General features: G+C 40.1%; 1 protein-coding gene and 1 pseudogene across 1 annotated transcript in view; both read left to right on the top strand.

Annotated features, from left to right (window-relative positions):
* Window positions 1–19778, top strand: part of SUCLG2 (succinate-CoA ligase GDP-forming subunit beta) — a 274915-nt gene that overhangs the window by 36707 nt on the left and 218430 nt on the right.
* LOC114501350 lies at window positions 14958–16376 on the top strand (annotated as a pseudogene).

Raw genomic sequence — 19778 nt, 5'->3', positions numbered from 1 at the left:
TATTGATTAAAATGTCCTAGATTCTGAAGCACTCACAAGAGTAATTTCTCTGAGACAGACTGTACTTTATTTTTAAAAATCTACTATTGAGGTCTGTGCATGATAAAGTGGAACCAAGTGGTTATTAATTTTTCATTGAAATCTTCTGAATAAGTGTTTTCTCTTGATTGGTTTCCAAAGGAGTCATATCCTGAATCTGATTAGAGGCAGTTCATGTACTATGGACTTATTAAGATTCAAGGCACTTTTTTTTATTTTAGCCTGTCTGATATCCCTTTTTAATTTCACTTATTTTTAAATTACTCTAGACATCATCTGGGCATATTGAAGATACTCACTATTATTAATAATGATGATGTTGATGAATCTGTCCTTATTCTTCTCAAGTTTCATAACTTTATTCTTTTCTTTTTTTTAATCCTCACCTGAGGACATGTTTGTTGATTTTAGAGAGAGATGAAGGAGTGGGAGGAGAAAGAGAGGGACAGAGAGAGAGAAACATTGATGTGAGAGAGAGACATCGATCATTTGCCTCCTATACTTGCCCTGACTGGGGATTGAACCTGCAGCCTACATATGTGCTCTGACCAGGAATTGAACACATAACCTTTTGGTGTATGGGACAACACTCCAACCAAGTCAGGCACCTGGCTAGGGCTTATAACCTTATTCTTAATTCTAGTTTGTGCATACATGACTCTATGCTTCCCCTTTTGCTTCCTCTGGAAGACATCGATAATCAATCATGACATTATTTTGGTGAGACCAGACAAAGCCTTGGAGACCTGCTTTATGAAGCATGCCAACTGTCTGCTATCTCTGGTCCTGATTGGCTGTCTTTGGTTTTAGATGTGCATATACCTCTTGACAACCTCTTGAGTAAGTTACATTATCAGCTATTTTTTCTGCTAAATTTCTTCCTTAGACTTCCATTTTCCTACCTATTTGGATGAAGACCTTTCCTTTACTGAGCCTCTATGTATTACATTACTTTCCAAATGTGCTCAAATCTTTCAAGCTGCCAACTAGTGTGAGCATCTCAGAACAAGCTGCTCTACTTACTTTTTGACCAGTCTTTGTCAGTTTCTCTAGAGTTATTTTTGGAAATGACTTTCTGTCTTAAGGTATGAACTGTTTTCTCACATAATGATATTGTTACCAGTGACGTCAACCCTAGTTCAAGACTCTCAGTTCTTCAGTTTGGCAAAAAAGAATGCTGAGTCAAGAACTCTAATGCAAGAGGCAGTTCATTTAGCAAAAGTACACTCGTAGAGAAGAATGGAATGGGCTATTCAGTGAGCCACTTTGGCCTTTTGGAAGGAAAGTCACCGAGGCAGAAGAAGTGAGCCAGTTGGGCTATATGGACTCAAAAAACAAGTTACAGAGGCAAAAGAAGGGCCCTTGGAAACAGATTCAGGGTATTAGTCCAGGACAAGCTGTTGCTGACTGCAGCTCCCCTGGTTGTAAGTCTTATGGGGACCCTTAGAGCTTAGGAGAAAGATAGCAAAGATACATGCCTGAAGAAAGAAGGAGCAGGCATACTCTAGAGAGAGAGCGTGTATGTGCTGGGTCCTTTGTCTTAAGGGTTTTTATCTGTTTTCTAAAGGGAGGAATTTTAAGGGAGGTCTCAGGGGAGGATCTCAATAGAATATTCATCAACTTTCCAGGTGTGTCCTTTAATATGCTGATTCATCAAAATGAACATACATGGTCAGTTTTGTGGTCTCTACTGATTGGTCGGCACTAGGGTAGGGGGTAGTTGATTAGTGCATTTGGTCCTTATGTCAGCCATGGAGTCTCTCTGATTTCACAAGGGTGTGTAGTTGGTGGGGTAATTGGCTTTTCTGGGTCTGGAGCTGAAACACAACTGAGGCCTGGATGTTGTCTCTATTTTGACTGAAACTCTGTGTCTGGGGTCAAGGGACTAGGGGCTTTGTTCCTAAGATTATTTGATGCTCATCAGAACTTCATTGTCTTGAGGGCTTAATGCTTAAGAGAGTGGTCCTGCAAGCAATTGAGGCAGGTGAGGCCAGTTAGGATCAGCTGTTCAGTTTCCCTTTTCCACTTGCCAAGGAATATTACTAGTTTCTTACTGTCCTGTATCAATATGAACTCTCAAAGTTCTGTCTCTGTTAATGAATTCTCTGGCTGTTTGGGATAGAAAAGAACATGTCTGCTTGAATCCCTTTGGGATATGTGCCGGGTAGGCTCCATTTCCAGGATGGCCATGTAAGCTTTTAACAGATTGAACTTTCTGTAACTAGTGACTACACAATAGACACAAAATACACAACCAACTAGTTGAACTTCTGGAGAGTGAAAAAAAGCAGGGAGATCCTGGAAGGGAGTCAAAATTGGAAAGGACAGGCATGTTCTAAGTTTCTAGTTATTATTTTCAGCTTTTTTCTTGAGAGCAGACCACAGTGTTGTCTACAACTCCAATAGAAAATCTATAGTCTTTCTGTCCTGAAGAACTGGGACAGTTTGGGACAACCACTGCACCTGGGAGGTGAGAAGGTATCCTGGAAAGGAGAGAGACAGAGAGGGTGAGTCCTGGATTCTGTGTACAAACTCAGCCAAGATCAGAAGGTATCCCTGGAAGGGTACAGGCAAGGGGCTGACTCTAAGTGGCCTGGCTTAGGTAAAAAAGAACTGAATGGAGACTTAAGCTGCTGCACAAGAGATAGAGTTTGCAATGTGAGTTTGAATGTGTCACCTGTGAATCATTCTTCACTGAGCACAGCTATTTTCGCTATGACTGATACACACAATGTAAATACACTCTTTCCCACTGTTCAGTTGCCTGAGTTTCATATGCTTCTTTCACAGTTGTTGGGCTTACAAGGCAGGCAAGAGGTCTAAAATGTTTAGAATTAGTTCAAATCCTCAGCCAAGTGTTTGATAAGAGATTTTAGGGATGATAGTTCTGTCACAATTCCTACTTCTTTTGCATGATTACTGGTGTGCTATGAAGATTTCTCCCTGCATTCTGATGTCATTGGCTGTTTCATGTTACTGTGTTGGATCTTCGGAATGGTGTTGGAAGCATATTGTAAAAATCACAATTAATAATAAATGATAATAGCTAGTATTTTCTGAGCTCTCATTACATGAAAGACACTTACATGTAGTAAATCATTTTATTGTCATGATAACCCTGTTTTGTCATTCCTATTTAAGGGTTGAGGACCAGAGAGGTTGAATACACAGCTCTAAAGTGGCAAAATCAGGAGTCAAGAGGAAGAGGAAGCTAGGTTAATATGGTATGTGTACTCATGTGCATACTCTCAGAATCATGGTTTGAATTGGGGGACAGGTATTGTCTGGACTGAGTTCCAGTAGATTCCTGAGCAAGGTAGATTTGACAATAATGTTTTTCTGCTACTATATTCTATCAAGTTTACTGGCATGAACTTGTCAGGGACTAGGGTAAGAAATACTAGTGTAGGCCCTAAGACTGAACCCTAATTCAAAGGGTTCAATGATAACCTCTAGACAACATATGCAAAGTAAGAAAAATTGCAAAAATATTAAAATATTTGAAGGTGTTGGAGGATTCCACCCTTCAAGTAAGGGAAGTATACTGAATGATATCCACATTTATTCATGTTCCTCTGAGGACCCTTCCTAGCCAGCCCAGTAAACAACTGTCTGTGGAACGTTATTTTATGTTATTTGCCTAATGAAGTTTTATCTTCACTTTTGCCAGGAAAGCTTGACACTGATAGGAAGTGTTGTTTTTTTAGTTGGTATTTACTACAAATACATGTTTCCTGGCCTTTCATTATGGGATATTTGTTTAATTTTATGTGGACTTGGGGACTTAACATAATTTTCTAGTTTATAGGATATGAGGGAATCAAATATAGAATGAAGGAGTCAAGGAATACTAACCATGTGGATATTGGTTTAGAACTTGGTTTTTGAAAATGTGCAAACTTCGCTGGCTTTTTCTGTGTTTTAAAGGTTTGACCTCTGTGTAAATGACTTTAATACAGATACTGATTGCAGTGTACTACAATGTTTATGAATATTGATATAAGAAATATTTAATGGCTACATTTTGCTTATAAGTACTTCATTCAGCATGGAATTAGAGAAATTTTACCTGAATCAGTCTGTGAAATAGCCCTAAAAACATAATCATGTCTTTTTGAATAACCTTAAAAACATTTTATTTATGTGATGACCACAGCCTTTTATGAGCCAAATAAAGAAGTCTCAGAAGAAACCAACTCTACAGATACCTTGACCACAAACTTCCAGCTTCCAAAATTGTGAGAAAATGTAGTTCTGTTGTTTAAGCAATTTTTTTTTTTACTTTTCATTATTCATTTGTTCTTGCTTTTTGTTTCTGACTTAAGTACATTAATTAAAAGTGCAGTACTGGTACATTCATCCCCCTATACTTGTGGGTTCTAGAGGTGATGGTGGCAGAAAAGCAAAATCAGACAAGCTTAGATTTATATTTCAATATGAAGGATTATGAAATATATTTGTATGTGCTTATTAAATTTGTGGAAGATCAAATGGATTCTTTGCTTGACTATTGAGATGATTATGGTAATGGAATAGTTATAATAATGAAAGCATTTATGGACTGCCTGTTTGGGCTGGGAACTATGATATATATTTCAAAGGGAGGATCTCATTGATGACAAATAATAACTTGACAGTATAATGATTAAGGTCATGGGCTCCAGAAGTTTGGTTTCAATCATTTGTGACTTTGGATAAATGTCTTTTTCTCTCTGTGCTTTAGTTTTCCATCTGCAGTTGGACAAAATAATACTTTTCTCACCTTGCTGTTCCCAGAGTATTGTACTAAGATGTAAACACCTTTCCTGGCTATCTCTCATTAAATGGTCATGGTTATTATCATAGTCTATGGTGTTAGCCACCTTACTGTGTGTTTGAGTGTGCTGCCTGACACGTAGCCCATGTTTAATAAATGTACTCTGAGGTACATCTCTAGTTTTGAGCTGGTTTTGAACTGGTTTGTTTGGCCATTTGTTGATAATATATGGCTAAACACAGAGAAAACTTCTCAGCTTTGGAGTTTTAGAGATAAATGATGGGCATATGGGCTGAAATCTGTATCACTAGAAATATGAGTACTAAACTATTAGCCCAGGGAAAAGCCTGGCCTTGTACAATTAACTCATTGTCACGAGAGCCATTGTTGTTTATCTGCCATGAAGGCAGGTCAGTGGTCCCAGTCTTGGCTTGAAAGTTTTTTATCAGTGGTCTCGATATCTAATTAATTAGTTGTTATTTAGCAAGTACTTACAAAGTACCTCATGTGTGCTTGGACTGGCCCAGGCATGGGGATAAGTTGGTGAACATAGCAGGTTGGTTTGTGCCTCTCGTGGGTTGTGCCAGAAATTGAGAAATCACCCAAATGTATAATTGCACTTTGAGACATCCTCTGAGGGACAGTGATGGACTGTAGTGAGAAAGTTGAATTTGGGAGTGGACTGCTGATGTGAGCTTTGGGGGAGTCAGCACATTTTTTTCTGTAAAGGACCACATAGTAAATGTTAGGCTTCTGGGCCTTAGATTCTCTGTTGCTACCACTTGCCTCAGTTTTTTCAGTGAAAGCAGCCCTGTCCAGTATATAAATGAATGGCTGTGGTTATGTCAGACTTGATTGATCAAAATAGGCTGGAGGGCAGATATGACCAGGGGCTGTAGTTTGCTAACCCCTGATTTTGGGACTCAGGAAAGGTTTTCTAGAGAAAACTATTCATTTGTAAAGAAAATTTATATTATTGAGACAGAATTCAAAAGACTGTAGAGTATTATAGTAAAAACGAAATCTTTTATACCCCCTGCTTTTCCTCAGAGGTGTGTACTATTGTCAGCTTTGGGTATAGAGTTTATTTTATAAGCCACACTTGTAAATTGTAATACACTTTTAAGAAGCCATTTACCTGGTAAGCTGAGTTAGGCGAGTTTTGTCTGGGAAAGAGCTGGTGCTGCTGCTTCTGGGTCTCTCACTATTCACTAGAGGTATGAGGTGAGGGGAACAGATTGTATTTGGCCTTCTCTATCAATAAATGTGACGCAGTCTTTCAGTACTTAATGCAGATCAGAATTTGTGAAATTAGTTTCTTCTCTCAAGACATCTGTATAATAAAAATCTATCAGCATGAGGTAAAGGAGCAGCCCTGGAATTATCATTGAATGGTGCAGAAAAATGGAATTTACAATCGGGAGCATCAAATGCTGCTTTCACTTTGTAATTTTAGAGAAGAAACTGTTCCTCACATAAGCCAAGTGTGTGTGGCAGTCTGTTGAAAATCTGTTCAAAACTTGGTTTTAAAAGCCCCTGGGTGAAAATTCCCATCTTTACTAGCTGTCATGGAATCACATGCTTATTTATTTAACCTGTGGGCTGGTTTGCATTATCTCAGCTGGGAGGTAAAAGACCATAATGAGAATCTTCCCCTCCTTTCCCTTTTGCCCTCTTTCCCCAGAAGTAGACCAGGTCTTCATCCTCTTCCCATGATCTGGATTGGAGAAAGGACATTCGATCCCTCAGGGTGTTTCTGATCAGAGTCAGAGAAGCGCATCAAAGGGCATAGATTGTTTTTACCTAACAAAGAGGTGTCTTTGCATGTCTCCACTGGGAGGCCACTTGGGTGTTCCCCTTGGCTAGACAGGTATACTGCTCCTGTGGGACTCACAGCTGGCCTAGGAGGACAGTAATGCAATTTTCTCTTCTGGACTCCAAGGAGTTTATCTCCTTCTCTCTTAAATATAGGTCAGGGGTCAGCAAACTTTTCCCTCAGAGAGAGTAGACCCGCTAGTAGGTATTTTAGGCTTTGCATCCATATAGTCTCTGTTGTGACTGCTCAAATCTACAGTTGTGTCAAGTAGCTATAGATGATACAGAAAGGGGCAGGCATAGCTGTGTTATGATAAAACTTGCTATTAAAAGTCTTTGTATGATATGTTTGTTCAGAAGAGTTGATTAAGACTTAGTATTCTCGGTCCTATGGAGCACACCCAACCACCCCTCACCACCTCACCCATCAATTTATATATCGAAGCCCTAATCCATAACATAATGATATTTGGAGGTGGACTTATAACCAGAGAATCAGCTCAGATTGGTCCTGTCCTGTTTAATGAGATACTGAGTTACTTTTCAGAGATAACAGACAAGATTTTAAGGGCCAGTGCATGCACAAAGGAGAGACTTTGGCCTTTAGCTGTACCCAGAACCAAAATCCCCCCACCCCCTATAGAACCAAAGGACCCAGACATGACTGAACTTGAATAGTGGAACCCTTTCAGAAGCCAAGCATCCAGGAAGATCTGGTACAGATGCCCCTTTGCAGTAAATGACCAAGTTCCAAGTTCCTCTGATAGGGGAACTCAGGAGTCAGAGATTTTAGCTGTTGTTATAGTTGATAGGCTAAGTGATTAAAGCTTGTGGAAAGCTATAGTTCCAGGAACTGGAATACATGACCTACATGACTCTGGGAGGTTGACAAGCCCCAGGGGATCTGTAAGTGATCATGCTATTTGAGCCATCCATTGTTTCCCAGGGAGGGAATGTGCATGGCACAGATAAAGAATTGTTGATCAGTACATAAAGAAATACAAGAAAAATTGGCAACTTTTATCTGATTATCCTTTTTCCATACCCCTTACCTACCTTTTTTTTTCCTTATAAAAGATTGGTTTGGGATGAAATGTTAAGAGGGCTTTTAGGGTATATAACCTGCCATCTTCTCAGATTGCTGGCATCTGAATAAAGCTCCCATAAAGATTTAGTCCCTGTCTCTACTTATCGGTTCTAATAGTGAAAGGCAGTGTGGCCACCTACTTTTCTGGTTTCATCTCTAGTTATAGCTTGCCTCACCAGCATGCATACCTGTTCCCCCCAGCTTCTTAAAAACCTTTGGCCTGGTTCAGTGAGTGAGATAGATTTGGGGCACCACTAGGTCTCCCAACTTCTTGGCTGGCACCTTCTCATTCAATAAACCCTTCCTTACTCCAAACCCTGATGTTTCAGTTTTGGCTTTTCAGAGCATTGGGCATGTGAACTCTGGGTCCAGTAACATAGCCTTTGAGAAATAATTAATTCATGAAAGTTTTTTTATATAAGAAATGCCCAGACTTATAGAGAATTTTTGTAAGAATTTATTTGAGCCAAACAGATAACATATGTGGGGGAGCAAGATCTCAAATGCTCCTGAGAATAATAGTTTTGAAGTTTCTCTGATGCATTTGAATTAAGGAGAGGATTTAAGGAAGATTACATGAAGGTGGGAGAAAGCCAGGCAGGGCTTGAATTACAGGATCATTGAGATTTTTTGCTCTCTTGAGAGTGGTTACATCTTAGAACAGGGGTGTCAAACTCATTTTCACTGGGGGCCACATCAGCCTCATGGTTGCCTTCAAAGGGCCAAAATAATTTTAGGATGTTATAAATGTAACTACTCCTTAACTGTTAAGGAGTTGAAATTACATTTGGCCCTTTGAAGGCAACCGTGAGGCTGATGTGGCCCCTGGTGAAAATGAGTTTGACACCCCTGTTTTAGAAGGAGGGGTCTGAAAAGAGGCATTGTCAAAACTGTATTAACCTAGATGTACAGAAACAATGCACAGGGTTTGATTAAGTCAAACATAGGCCTTTCACTAAACAAGTTAGAGACCTGGTGTGTGACTATCCCACCATGACCTGCCCAGTCAGGAATTTATGTTCAGATCACTCTATAAGGTTACTTTCTACAGAACCTCCTTTCATATAAGAAGAGAGATGAGCCCTGGCTGGTGTGGCTCAATGGGTTGAGTGCCATCCTGTGAACCACAGGGTCGCTGGTTCAATTCCCAGTCAGAGCACATGCCTGGGTTGTGGGCCAGGTCCCCAGTAGGGGGCATGTGAGAGGCAACCACACATTGATGTTTCTCTCCCTGTCTTTCTCCCTCCCTTCCCCTCTGACTAAAATTTAAAAAATTAAAAAATAAGAAGAGAGATGATCCCTCTGTTACCTCCTATTCTAATTCTTGCTCGTGGTACCCATGTGGAGCATGGCAGGGAGGAGGATTCTTCACCCCAAGGCCATTCTTTGGAGAAAAGGATGTGATTGATTAGTGATATCTGTCATAAACTCAGATTATGGGAACAGTGCTATGCATTTATCATCCTTGCCCCTAGGAATGCCTAGAAAACAAAGTCTTTGCCTATTTATCTTTATCTATCAGGTAGAGTTACAATATGTAAAAGTTTAAGAAAAGCTTATCAAATGAATGGACATTTAACTTGATGCCTTCCTAGAAAACTGAAATTAAACCAGTTACACTGCACAAGAAGTGCTTACTAAATACTTATAATGTTAATGTAAATATCTTTTTATTCTGATGGTTTTCCAAAGAAAGAAAATTCTTTGTATTCTATGTTTAATGTATTTTGACTGTCGGTATTTTATCTTTCTACGTAACAGATCCACTGAAATCTATAGTTTAAATGATATTTTTCTAGCTCTATTGTTAATTCATTTGTGACTTAAGCTTTTACATTTTTTACGAGTAATATAAACAATTAGAATTTGTGTTAACCTTTCTTTGAAATAATATAGAATGGGTAATTAGGAGTCATTCTTCATGTGTACTTCATCAAACTGGTTTCATTCCTTTACAATAAACAGATGCAGTGCCTTATACATTTACAATGCTCTGAATTGTTTTTTACAGGCACAATATACACTTCATGGCTATATAACAAAATTTACCTTTTTTATTTTTAGGGTTGTAGGATGGGAAAGGAGCAGAGAGCAGCATAAGAAACTGCTGTAATTCTCATATAGGTGACTTTTCTAGCACATAATGTGGCATAATAAACAAATATGTATTTGGTCTTTGTCTTGGGTTCTTGGCATAATGCTCCTAAAACCCTTGGAATTTCCTGAGTGACAGGAGTGTCCTTTTGTTATTTATAACTAGCTACCTTAGCCACACCTGAGTTTATGCTAATGTGTTGACTCCTGGTGGGTCCTTAGTTAGTTTCTACCAAGAGGATGTTCTGCTTAGAAGGTTGGAACTTCCAGTCTCCTTCCTAACCCTGCCTCTGGGTAGAGAAGAGCACCTGGAGATTGAGTTCAGTCAGGCAGGGTCAGTCATTTAATCAATCATTCTTATGTAATGAACCTGAATTAAAACTCTACAACAAGAAGATGAGGGCAGCTTCTACATTGGTGAACACATCCAAATACTGCCTGGGAAGGGTGACGTGCCTGGAGGACCTAGGATCTCTGCTCACATCCTGCATTTTGCCCTGTGCATGTCTTACATGTGGCCATTATTTGGTCATAAACCAAATAATGGCCACATGTAAAGCACTTTCCTGAGTTCTGTGAGTCATTCCGGTGAATTTTTGAACTTGAGAAAGGGCCCATGGGAATTGCCCAATTTGTAGTCAGCTGAGTAGAAATACAAGGAGACTGAGAACTCCATTTGCAGTTGGTATTTGAAGTAGGAATAATCTTGTGGGACTGAATCCTGAAACTGTAGGGTCTGTGCTAACTCTCAGAGTTAGTAACAGAGTTGAATTGAATTTTTGGACACCTTTGTATGTAAGAGAATTAGAGAATTTTTGTAGAAAAATGACATTTATCTGGTGATAAAAAATTCCATGCATAATATCTGCTCTTGGCCAATGTGTAATTCATTATGGGACTCAGCATCTTTTGATATTCTGCAGAACATAGTTCCATCAAATAATCAGTGAGCCAGATTATGCTGAAGGTTTCAGAGGGGACATGTAAAGTCATGGCATTCCTATGCTGCCTTCCTCAAACAGTCTCACAAGACCAGTCTCTTCTCCAATGGCCTTTCTCCCTGTACCAAGAAGTTTCTCCTATGTCATGTGGAGCAGTCTAACTCTGTTCCCAAACTATGTGTCCATGCACCAAAAAGCCCTGTAGTCAACTCAACTCCCTTCTCTTAGTTGCAAGTTTGGACACCATCTGAGACTACTTACACCTGTCCTTGTTTCTCATTCACTTAGCCCAATAGCTTATCAAAATGCTCCTTCCATATGCATATGGGAGTTTGAGACGAAGTAGATCTCCCTTTGTCCATCTTGTTCATCCCTTTGTTCAGCCTGATTCACTCAGTGAGACTGAACGGGAGCCCCCTACTCTGTGTCATGCAGAGTTTTAGTGCTGGCACCTTTCCAGGAACAAAACCAGTGTTTACCCAATCGAGCTGGGATTTATCTCTGTGTATGTGTAATGTCATATATATATATATGACATATTATACATATATATATATATATATATATATATATATAAAATGTTACAGGTAGGAAAGTTGAAACAGGGAAGCACCGACTACATTTCTATATTCATACTTTACTTTGCATTCCTGCTTTTGTCATTTGGGATCCAGTCAGAAATAAGTGTAGTGAGAAACTGTAGTTAACTGTAATGATAACTGTAGTTTCTCACTATACTTATCATTTGAATAAGGATAATTTAACAAGAAAATTGATTGAGGAAATATTGGAGGATTAAAGAAGACTTGGAATGGCAAAAAGAGAAGTGACTGAAGTAGAGATTGTAGGTGTAGGAGGAAGCTACCACCCCTGAAATCAAAGGAAGCCACTGTGGCTCTCCAGGAACTGGGGGAATGGAGGGGGTTCTGCAGAGCTGGGACCAGAGCTGTAAGGAAGGAGCCTGCTGGGCTGGTTCTGCTGGCTCTGTGTCTCTTCTGGGAGTGCTGGCAGACCTATGTGAAGTCTTGGAAGTCGCTGTTCAATCTACACTGACCTCCCTAGTTTCTCATGTATTTTATTTTCTTTGTAGCACTTCCCACTCTGTAATTAATTCCTCATTTGTGTGTTCCTGTCTTTCTTCCCTGCCTCCCCTCCTAGCACATAAACCTTGTTAACAGCAGCTTCTCTGTGCAGTGAATCTGTAGATATGGCATGCCAGCCAGAACCATGGCTGCCACATTGTGAATGCCCAGCAGAAAGTTTTTAAACAAATGAACAAGGTGCAGGTTCTGCCAGTGGTCTTGGTGTTACAGAACAGGGCCAAGGGGGATGATATACTATTACCATAAGTACCCCTACTAGGTTTGCATTGTCTGCCGCCAGAGGAAAGATGTCTCTCAATGCTAGAGAGTTGTGAAAGAAAACGAAATGTTTATTTAAAGCTATACAGACTTAAAGTAGTGACCTAATGTCTTCATTAAAATATTAAAATCTTTTAAGATACCCACAGACATACACAGTCCTTCCTTCTCCCTCTGCCCTAATCTGGGGTACTGTATCTCAGGAAAAGAAGTAGAAGTCCATAATTCAGGCTCCTGGGACCATCAGCTGTGTCGCCTCCAGGATCTCCAGCTAATCCAAACCATGTGGCACCTTCTCATGGCCCACCAATAAAAGTCCTTGCACCCCTTTTCTTCCAGACAAACTCTCTCATTTCTTAAGCCATGTGGCCAAAAGGAATGCCCCAAAGCTGTGGGGTCCTCACTCTTGCCCAAGCTGTGGGGGTCCCCCATCAAAGCTCTGGGGGTCTCCACCCTGGCCAAAGCTGGGTGGTTCTCTCTGCACTGCCACAGCCATGTGGTCCTCTTCTACTAAAGCCACGTGGTGATCCCTCAATGGCTGCCGTGTCTGGTTTAAATCCCCTCCCCAGTCTTCCTCTGTATGCCCATTTCCAACTCTTCCTACAATCAGCTACACCTGCCAGCATTCCTGTGTTATTCCAGATTTACTGGGCTGCCATTGTGAGTCTGGGCAGATGTGGCCCCATGTCATAGAGCCAATCTTCTCCAAGCTCTCTCACAGACTCTAACCAGGGGGACCTGCCCCCCTGTTATATCTTGGATGAAAGTCGCTTCTATCCCCCTGGCTTAAGGTGTGGCCACAGCTATTTAACATATCTATGCAACCAATTAAAGGTTATAGGTATGTTAAGTGACCACACCAGATGTTAGCTGCTGCAAAGCTGTTGCTGTACAAAACAGCTCTGCATGTTCCTGCTCCATGTGTCCCTTCCCCCAACTCACACCTGTGGGGGGAAGGGGTGAGGACATCCTATATATCTTTCTAATATTTCCTGGATACTTTGAGTTCTGGACCCCATTCCAAATCCCTACTTGGGGCCCCCCTCTTAGCTGCACGCTGTTTCATTGGTAGGAGTTAAATGCAAGTATATATGCCATCTCAGTTTGTTTTCCTGCTATGTATCAGTAAGTCTTGCCCACTTCTTTTCACAGTATAAAATTAGGGTGATTCTCTATGACATAATTGAGCCAGCACATTTTCCACTAGGAGACAGGCAGGCATTTTGAAATGATGCTGTTCAGTATTTTCAGGGCCTTTTATACATTTATTTTTGCTGTATTTATATGCTAATATTTATCAAGGTTGTATTTTTTTCTTCCATTTCTTGTTTGCTGTTGGCAGAGCAGAGGTCTGGAGTTAGGGAGTGAAGTCTCTGTGCATTTGTTCTGATTACAGAAAGTTTTACATTTCCTAACTCCTTAGAAAAAATAGGCTGCCTTTCTGCTGAACCTGATATAAAAAGAACCAGACAGTATTTGTGAGAATCTTAATTCTTTTGACACAGTGAAACCCATCCAGGAATCCCTCTCTCATTCAGAGCTTCCCATTTCTCCCCCGAATCTCTTTTTCAGGGCAACTCTGTACCTTCCTGCAGGGAAATTTGTGTACTGCCTCCTGCTGCTCCTCCTGCCTGTTATTTCCTTACTCAGTGGGCTGGAATGCCATTCACAATTAAAGTCTCACTGGAGCGCATAGACTGTGGAATCAGACATGCCTAAGTTTGAAATGTGGCTCTGCCTCTGACTGTCTCTGTGACTCTCAGTAGGCACTTAGCTTCTCTGAGCCTTAATTTGCTCATGTTTAAAATGGATCTTGTCCAGTCTCGTCCTCATGGGATTGTGGTGAGAATTAAATGAGGTGATACTTGTCAAGTGTAGAGTATAATTTCTGGAACTTCATGGCACTCATACATGTTAGTTAGTGTTCAGTTTGATTAAAAAATATAAGACTTTGTCAAGGTACCTTTGAGGAATGGGAAAAATTCCTCTTTCCCTTCTCTGGTTCTTTCTGGCTGGCCAGATAAGCAAATCAACAGGAGGCAGATTTACAAAAGAAAATCAAATTTAATCTCATGCAAATGGGAACCTTACACACAGGAGAGATTCATAGATAGAAAGGGGTGTACAGGTATACAAGACATCCTGAGGTAGGGATGAGGTAAGGTGTCTTGTGGGCTTCAAAAGCTCCTTGCAGGATGATAAGAGCAAGGCCTTCAGTAATTAATACTTTGCCTTGCCCTATAGACAGGTCAAAAGAAGGTCAAAACTTTCATCATATATAATAACAAAGGGTCAGCACTACATTCCTGCTCTTTCTTTTATGTCTCACATTAGTATTTCTTCCTTTCCTTGAGCTTAGGCTGCTAATCATACACTATGTTGCTTTTATTTATTTGTTTCTTTAACCATGTTTTCTTTCTGAAGGAGGAGTTGATGTGCTGGCATTATCACATTAAGAGCCAAACAGGAAAATACTATTATTTTTTTTATTATCATTATCACTATTTTTCCTCTTAAAAATAGGATTCCGCTTAATCTCTTTTACAGAGCAACAGTGAAGTGGCTTTTTTATCACAGTGTGTTTTAAGCAGTCAGGCCTTTTATTTTATAATACTGGTATTGAGATCTGTCTTTTTTTAAGATTTTATTTATTTATTTTTAGAGAGGGAAGGGAGGGAGGGAGGGAGAGAGAGAGAGAGAGACAGAGAGAGAGAGAGAGAGAGAGAGAGAGAGAGAGAGAGAAACATCAATGTGCAGTTGCCTGGGGTGCAACCCAGGCATGTACCCTGGCTGGGAATCGAACCTGTGACACTGGTTCACAGCCCGTGCTCAATCCACTGGGCTACGCCAGCCAGGGCTGAGATCTGTCTTTTCATCTGCACCAACATGTTTATTTGAAACCTAGTATTTCTTTGGTAACATGACTAAGGTAGATTTATGGGTGCTAATTTGCATGCAGAATTACATGGGCAAAAACTGAACTATAACAAACATATACCAACTTTTGGCCTGCCATAGCCCACTGAGCAACTGCTTTCCTTGTTTTGCCCATAACAAGATTTTCCTCTGAATTTACAGCTAATTCCTTGTTTGTTTTCCACTGCCTCATTGCTGTTGAGAGCTCAAAATGAGGTTTAAGAGCCTCTTCCTATGGAACAGCAGGAGTTTATAGGAGGTAGTTCTGTGTGACAGAGAATACAAGCTTTTGTCCCTACCGCTCCCACTTGTACTGCATGTCAAGAACTTGGCTACTTTAAATAAGGGTATAAGCCCTTCATTTTCCAGACAAGTTAATAGAGGCTCAAGGCTGTGCAGTTATGTTAAAGCCTAGCTTTGTGTATTTCATTTCAGTGTTGTTTTTAAGTAGATTGATTTTCATTACACAAATAATAAATGATCAGTGATTTGATTTTCCAGGTAAAGGTGGTGGAGCATGGTTACAGCTTTTCGTTGACTATGTTCAGCCCGTTTGGTAAACTTGTCCAGATTGAATATGCTTCAGCTGTTGTAGCTGGTGGAGTTTCTTCAGTGGAAATTAATGCTGCAAATGGTGTGGTATTAGCAACAGAGAAGAAACAGAAATCTATTCTGTATGATGAGTGAAGTGTACACAAAGTGGAACCAATTACAAACATGCAGGCTTGGTATATAGTGGTGTAGGCTCAGATTATAGAATGCTTGTGCGCTGAGCTCAAAAACTAGTTTGTCAGTATTATCTTGTTTACCAAGAACCTGTTCCCACAGCTCAGCTAGTGCAGATAATAGATTCTGTGATGCAAGAATATACAGAGTCAGGTGGTGTCTGTCCATTTTGGAATTTTTTACTAATTTGTGGTTGGATGACCATATTTATTTCAGATATATCAGGAGCTTACTTTGCCTGGAAAGCCACAGCAAAGGGAAAGAATTATGTGAATGGGAAAACTTCCCTTGCAAAAAGATACAATGAAGATCTAGAACTTGAAGATGGCATTCATATAGCCATATTAATCCTAAAGGAAAGCTTTGAAGGGTAAATGACAGAAGAGAATGTAGAAGTTGGACTCTGCAATGAAAGTGGGTTTAGGAGACTTACTCCAACTGAAGTTAAACATTACTTAGTTGCCAATAGCATACTAATGAAGTGACTGAAAAATCTGGAATTTCAGATAATTGCTGAACTTAAACATGTTCAAAGTATGTTTTGTTTTGTAAACTGTTTGCATACTTATTTCTATGTGATTTAATGGAGTGATGTTTTTAAATGACATTTATAGATCATAATAAACTGTTAAATCCAACTTTTAGGTTTTTAGGAGTTAATAAAATTTTTTAAATAGTTAAAAAATAATAAATGATTTTTCCATAATTTTTTAAAAACATTAGATTAGGTTAAATCTTCCTCTGATTACTGTCTTCCTGGCCTGCCTTCCTCAAGTTTTCTGGCATTAAGCTTGATGAACTTCATCTGGACCTTTTTCCTATACATTTAACTTATTCAGGGCTCTATCTTTAAAAGATACAGAATGTTGCTTGGTGTGTGGACATGTTTGTCTGAAGTATAAATGTTATTCTATTTTATGTATTGAAAGAGACTTGATGATTTCTTTTAGTAATGTACCTTGGAGAATGATCAGCATTAGGATGTTCATACTTATCAGGCTAGACTGGCCAATGATGCTATTACAAGTCATTCCCAAGATCTCAGTGGTAAACACATCAGAGATTAAACACATGAGAGATATATTTCTCATTTATGCAAACGTGGGTCAGGTGACTCTAAGGCTGTGTTCCTCCATGTGCTGACTCCACCCTTTCCACTTGTGGTTTCCAGGTCCTTTCAGCTAACAAATAGCATTCTGGAAGGTGGCATATTGTTGCTCAAAAGCTTTGGCATGCTAGTACAAGGGAACTGAGAATGTCAGGGCACACTGGGATACTGGGTGCTGTTGTGTTGGCACAGATATTTTTAAACCTCATATAGTCTGGATATACTGTGGTTTGTTTAGCCAGTATTTTTTTGTTCTAGCTTTCTCTTCTACTATGTATAACACTGCACAAAAGATCTCTGTCTGTATCCCCAGTACACGTGTGAATGTTTTGCTAGGTTAGAACCAGAAGTCTACGTGGGTGGGTATTGTAGTTGTCCTAAAAGCTGTCAAATTGTTTTTGAAGGTGTTTACACTGGTGTTTTATTTGCACAAGTAAATAAAGTATCAGCGTATGAGAAACAGTTCAGTGTACCTTCATAGTGACATTATCAAACCTTCATTCCTTTCGAATGAATGGCTTTTCATTTTTATTTTATTTTCTGTTTTTTTTTTATTACTAGTGAGTTTGTGGCTCTTTCTAATACCCCTTGATGCTGCTTTCTTGAGTGAAGCAGTATTGCTGTGGAAACTCAGGCTGAAGACTGTGAGAGCAGAGCCAGTAGGCAGGTGTGGCTCACACATGCTCCCTTTCTAGGATGCCCAGCTCAATGACATTACTTTCTAGACTCCCTTTATTGATTTTTTCCTCCTGTGGTGCTATTTCAGTAGCCTCCACACCTCTAATTTTAAAACCATGAGGCCAAAGATGATTTCTCAATTGTGTCATTTTTTTTCTGTGTAGCTGTCTAATTTCATGCTTTGATTTTTGGGGGAGAGGGGGTGAATTTTTGCCCTCTCAGTTATTGTATTTTATCTCTTTCTTCTTTTTGTCCTTTCTTTATTTTTCATTCTATTTCTTCTACCTCTGCTCCCTTGTTCCCTTGGCCCTTAAATCTTTATGCACAGCTTTTCTTTTAAGTTGCATTTTTCCTTTTCTCTTCTAGCTTAGAAATGGTTGCTCTTCCAGAGACATGGAAGGGAGAGGAACTAGAGGTCAGTATATAAGTCCTAAAGAAACCAAACCCAGGTACCCACCCACCTTGCTGTTTTGAGAACATGATACTGTCCCTAATATGATCACTTTACCAAAATCTGTATGAAAGAGCAAAAGAAAATTGCAATTTGTCCAGTTCCCATCCTGTCTCTGGCTCATTGTAGGATCCTAAGCACATTAAATCCTGTTTTTAGGCCTCAGGTTCCTGACTGTGGGAAAAAAAAGGAGGTTGGACCCCAATAGTCTTTATGTACCTTGGAATCTGAATGTATGAGTCATTTTCCTGCCTGGAAACTGCATAGAGCAGTGTCCCAGTGTCACCAGTGTTGCCTTCATAAGTGGGCCACTGCCATTTCCTTTGCTCCTCTGTCTTGAAGGGGTGCCTACAGGCTCTGTAGAGCATCAGGTCTTTTAATAGACTTTAACAGGAAAGACAAGTGGTTGTCAAGATGTTAGAGCCAATGGAAGGTAAACAGGAGGTCTCCTCTCTCAGCCCAAGCAATGGAAGGACACACCATTATGAGGCCAGGGCCAGCTGATGGGTGCAGGAGGCATGGTGGGAGAGATGGTGGGACTGGAATTATGGAGGAAAGTGTTGTCTGGAGGGGCCTGGAACTTCAGAGGAAATGGAGTCACTGCCAGAGTTTATGCCCAACTCAGAAAGAGGAAGAAAAAGCCTGTCCAGTCCCTGAGTAGAGCCTCAAGTTTAGGTAGAATCTGGATGGAAAAGAGCATAGGGGGAGCTGCAGGCAAATAACTGGCAGAAACTGTTGAAAGGCCCTGCATCAGATGATCTTTAAACTCCCTTCCATTGCTTCCATTCCAGAGTTCATGTGTTTTTTTGAGCAAGGCCTGACTTCTGTAGTTGAGATACTAGTTTTGCATTTTAATAGGTAGCTTTCTTTTTAAGAATTGAAAAAAAATGACCTCTATCATTTTAGTGTCTTAGGACAGCACCTATTCATACGTCCCTCCCAAAGTCTGGAGCAGTTACACTTTTTGTTACACATGTTGGGTCAGCGTCTTATGAGGGTTATATTCCTGGTAGGCATTTGAAGATAGGAACATGATTTTACTCTTTCCAATCTTTATTACCAGGGGCCTCTGGGATTTTAAAGCTGGAATTCAAATACAGGGAACCAGTAGTATTACACAGTTATCAATACTGTTGATTAGAGAAGCTGATCGACAGCCTCCTGTGATCTTGGGCCACCCATTCAGCCTGTCTTTCCTAATTTGTAAGATGGTTTTATAGTTAGTACAGGCAAGTTCTCCAGAGAGGCTACGTTCTGCAACAGTAAGAAATAATCCCCAGAATCTCATTGGCTAAAAGTTTACAAAGGTATATTTTTCACCTCACATTCATTGTGAGTCATCTGGGGACATGTCAGTCCTCACTTTGGCCCCTGGCTGGTACATCCACTGCCACATTGAATACTGCCATTCCTTGGGTCAGGAGAGTGCGGAGTTCTGTGGGTGGGAGGGTTGGGTTGGTTAATTACGTGTTGGCCCGGGTGTGTCACATACCATATGGATTTACAACTTACCCATGTTTTGCTGTGTATAATGTGCAATTTTTTGCCCAAATTTTTGAGGGAAGATAAGGATGTACATTATACAGGGGTACAATGATCACATAATCCCATATATAATGCCCACAAGAACATGGGGTGCATTATATGCAGCAAAATATGGTATCAGCCAGAGCTAGTTACAGGCCTCATCTCACTTCAGCTAAGGCTAGAAAATGCCTGGAAGAAGGAAGGTTAGGGATGTTTGTTGGTTTGCCCTAATGACAGCTGTTGAGAATGATAAAATGCTTGACTTCTCATGATTGTTTT

This window comes from Phyllostomus discolor, chromosome 7 (assembly GCF_004126475.2).
Source record: "Phyllostomus discolor isolate MPI-MPIP mPhyDis1 chromosome 7, mPhyDis1.pri.v3, whole genome shotgun sequence".
Taxonomy (NCBI): domain Eukaryota; kingdom Metazoa; phylum Chordata; class Mammalia; order Chiroptera; family Phyllostomidae; genus Phyllostomus; species Phyllostomus discolor.
This window is presented reverse-complemented; position numbering and strand designations above follow the sequence as displayed.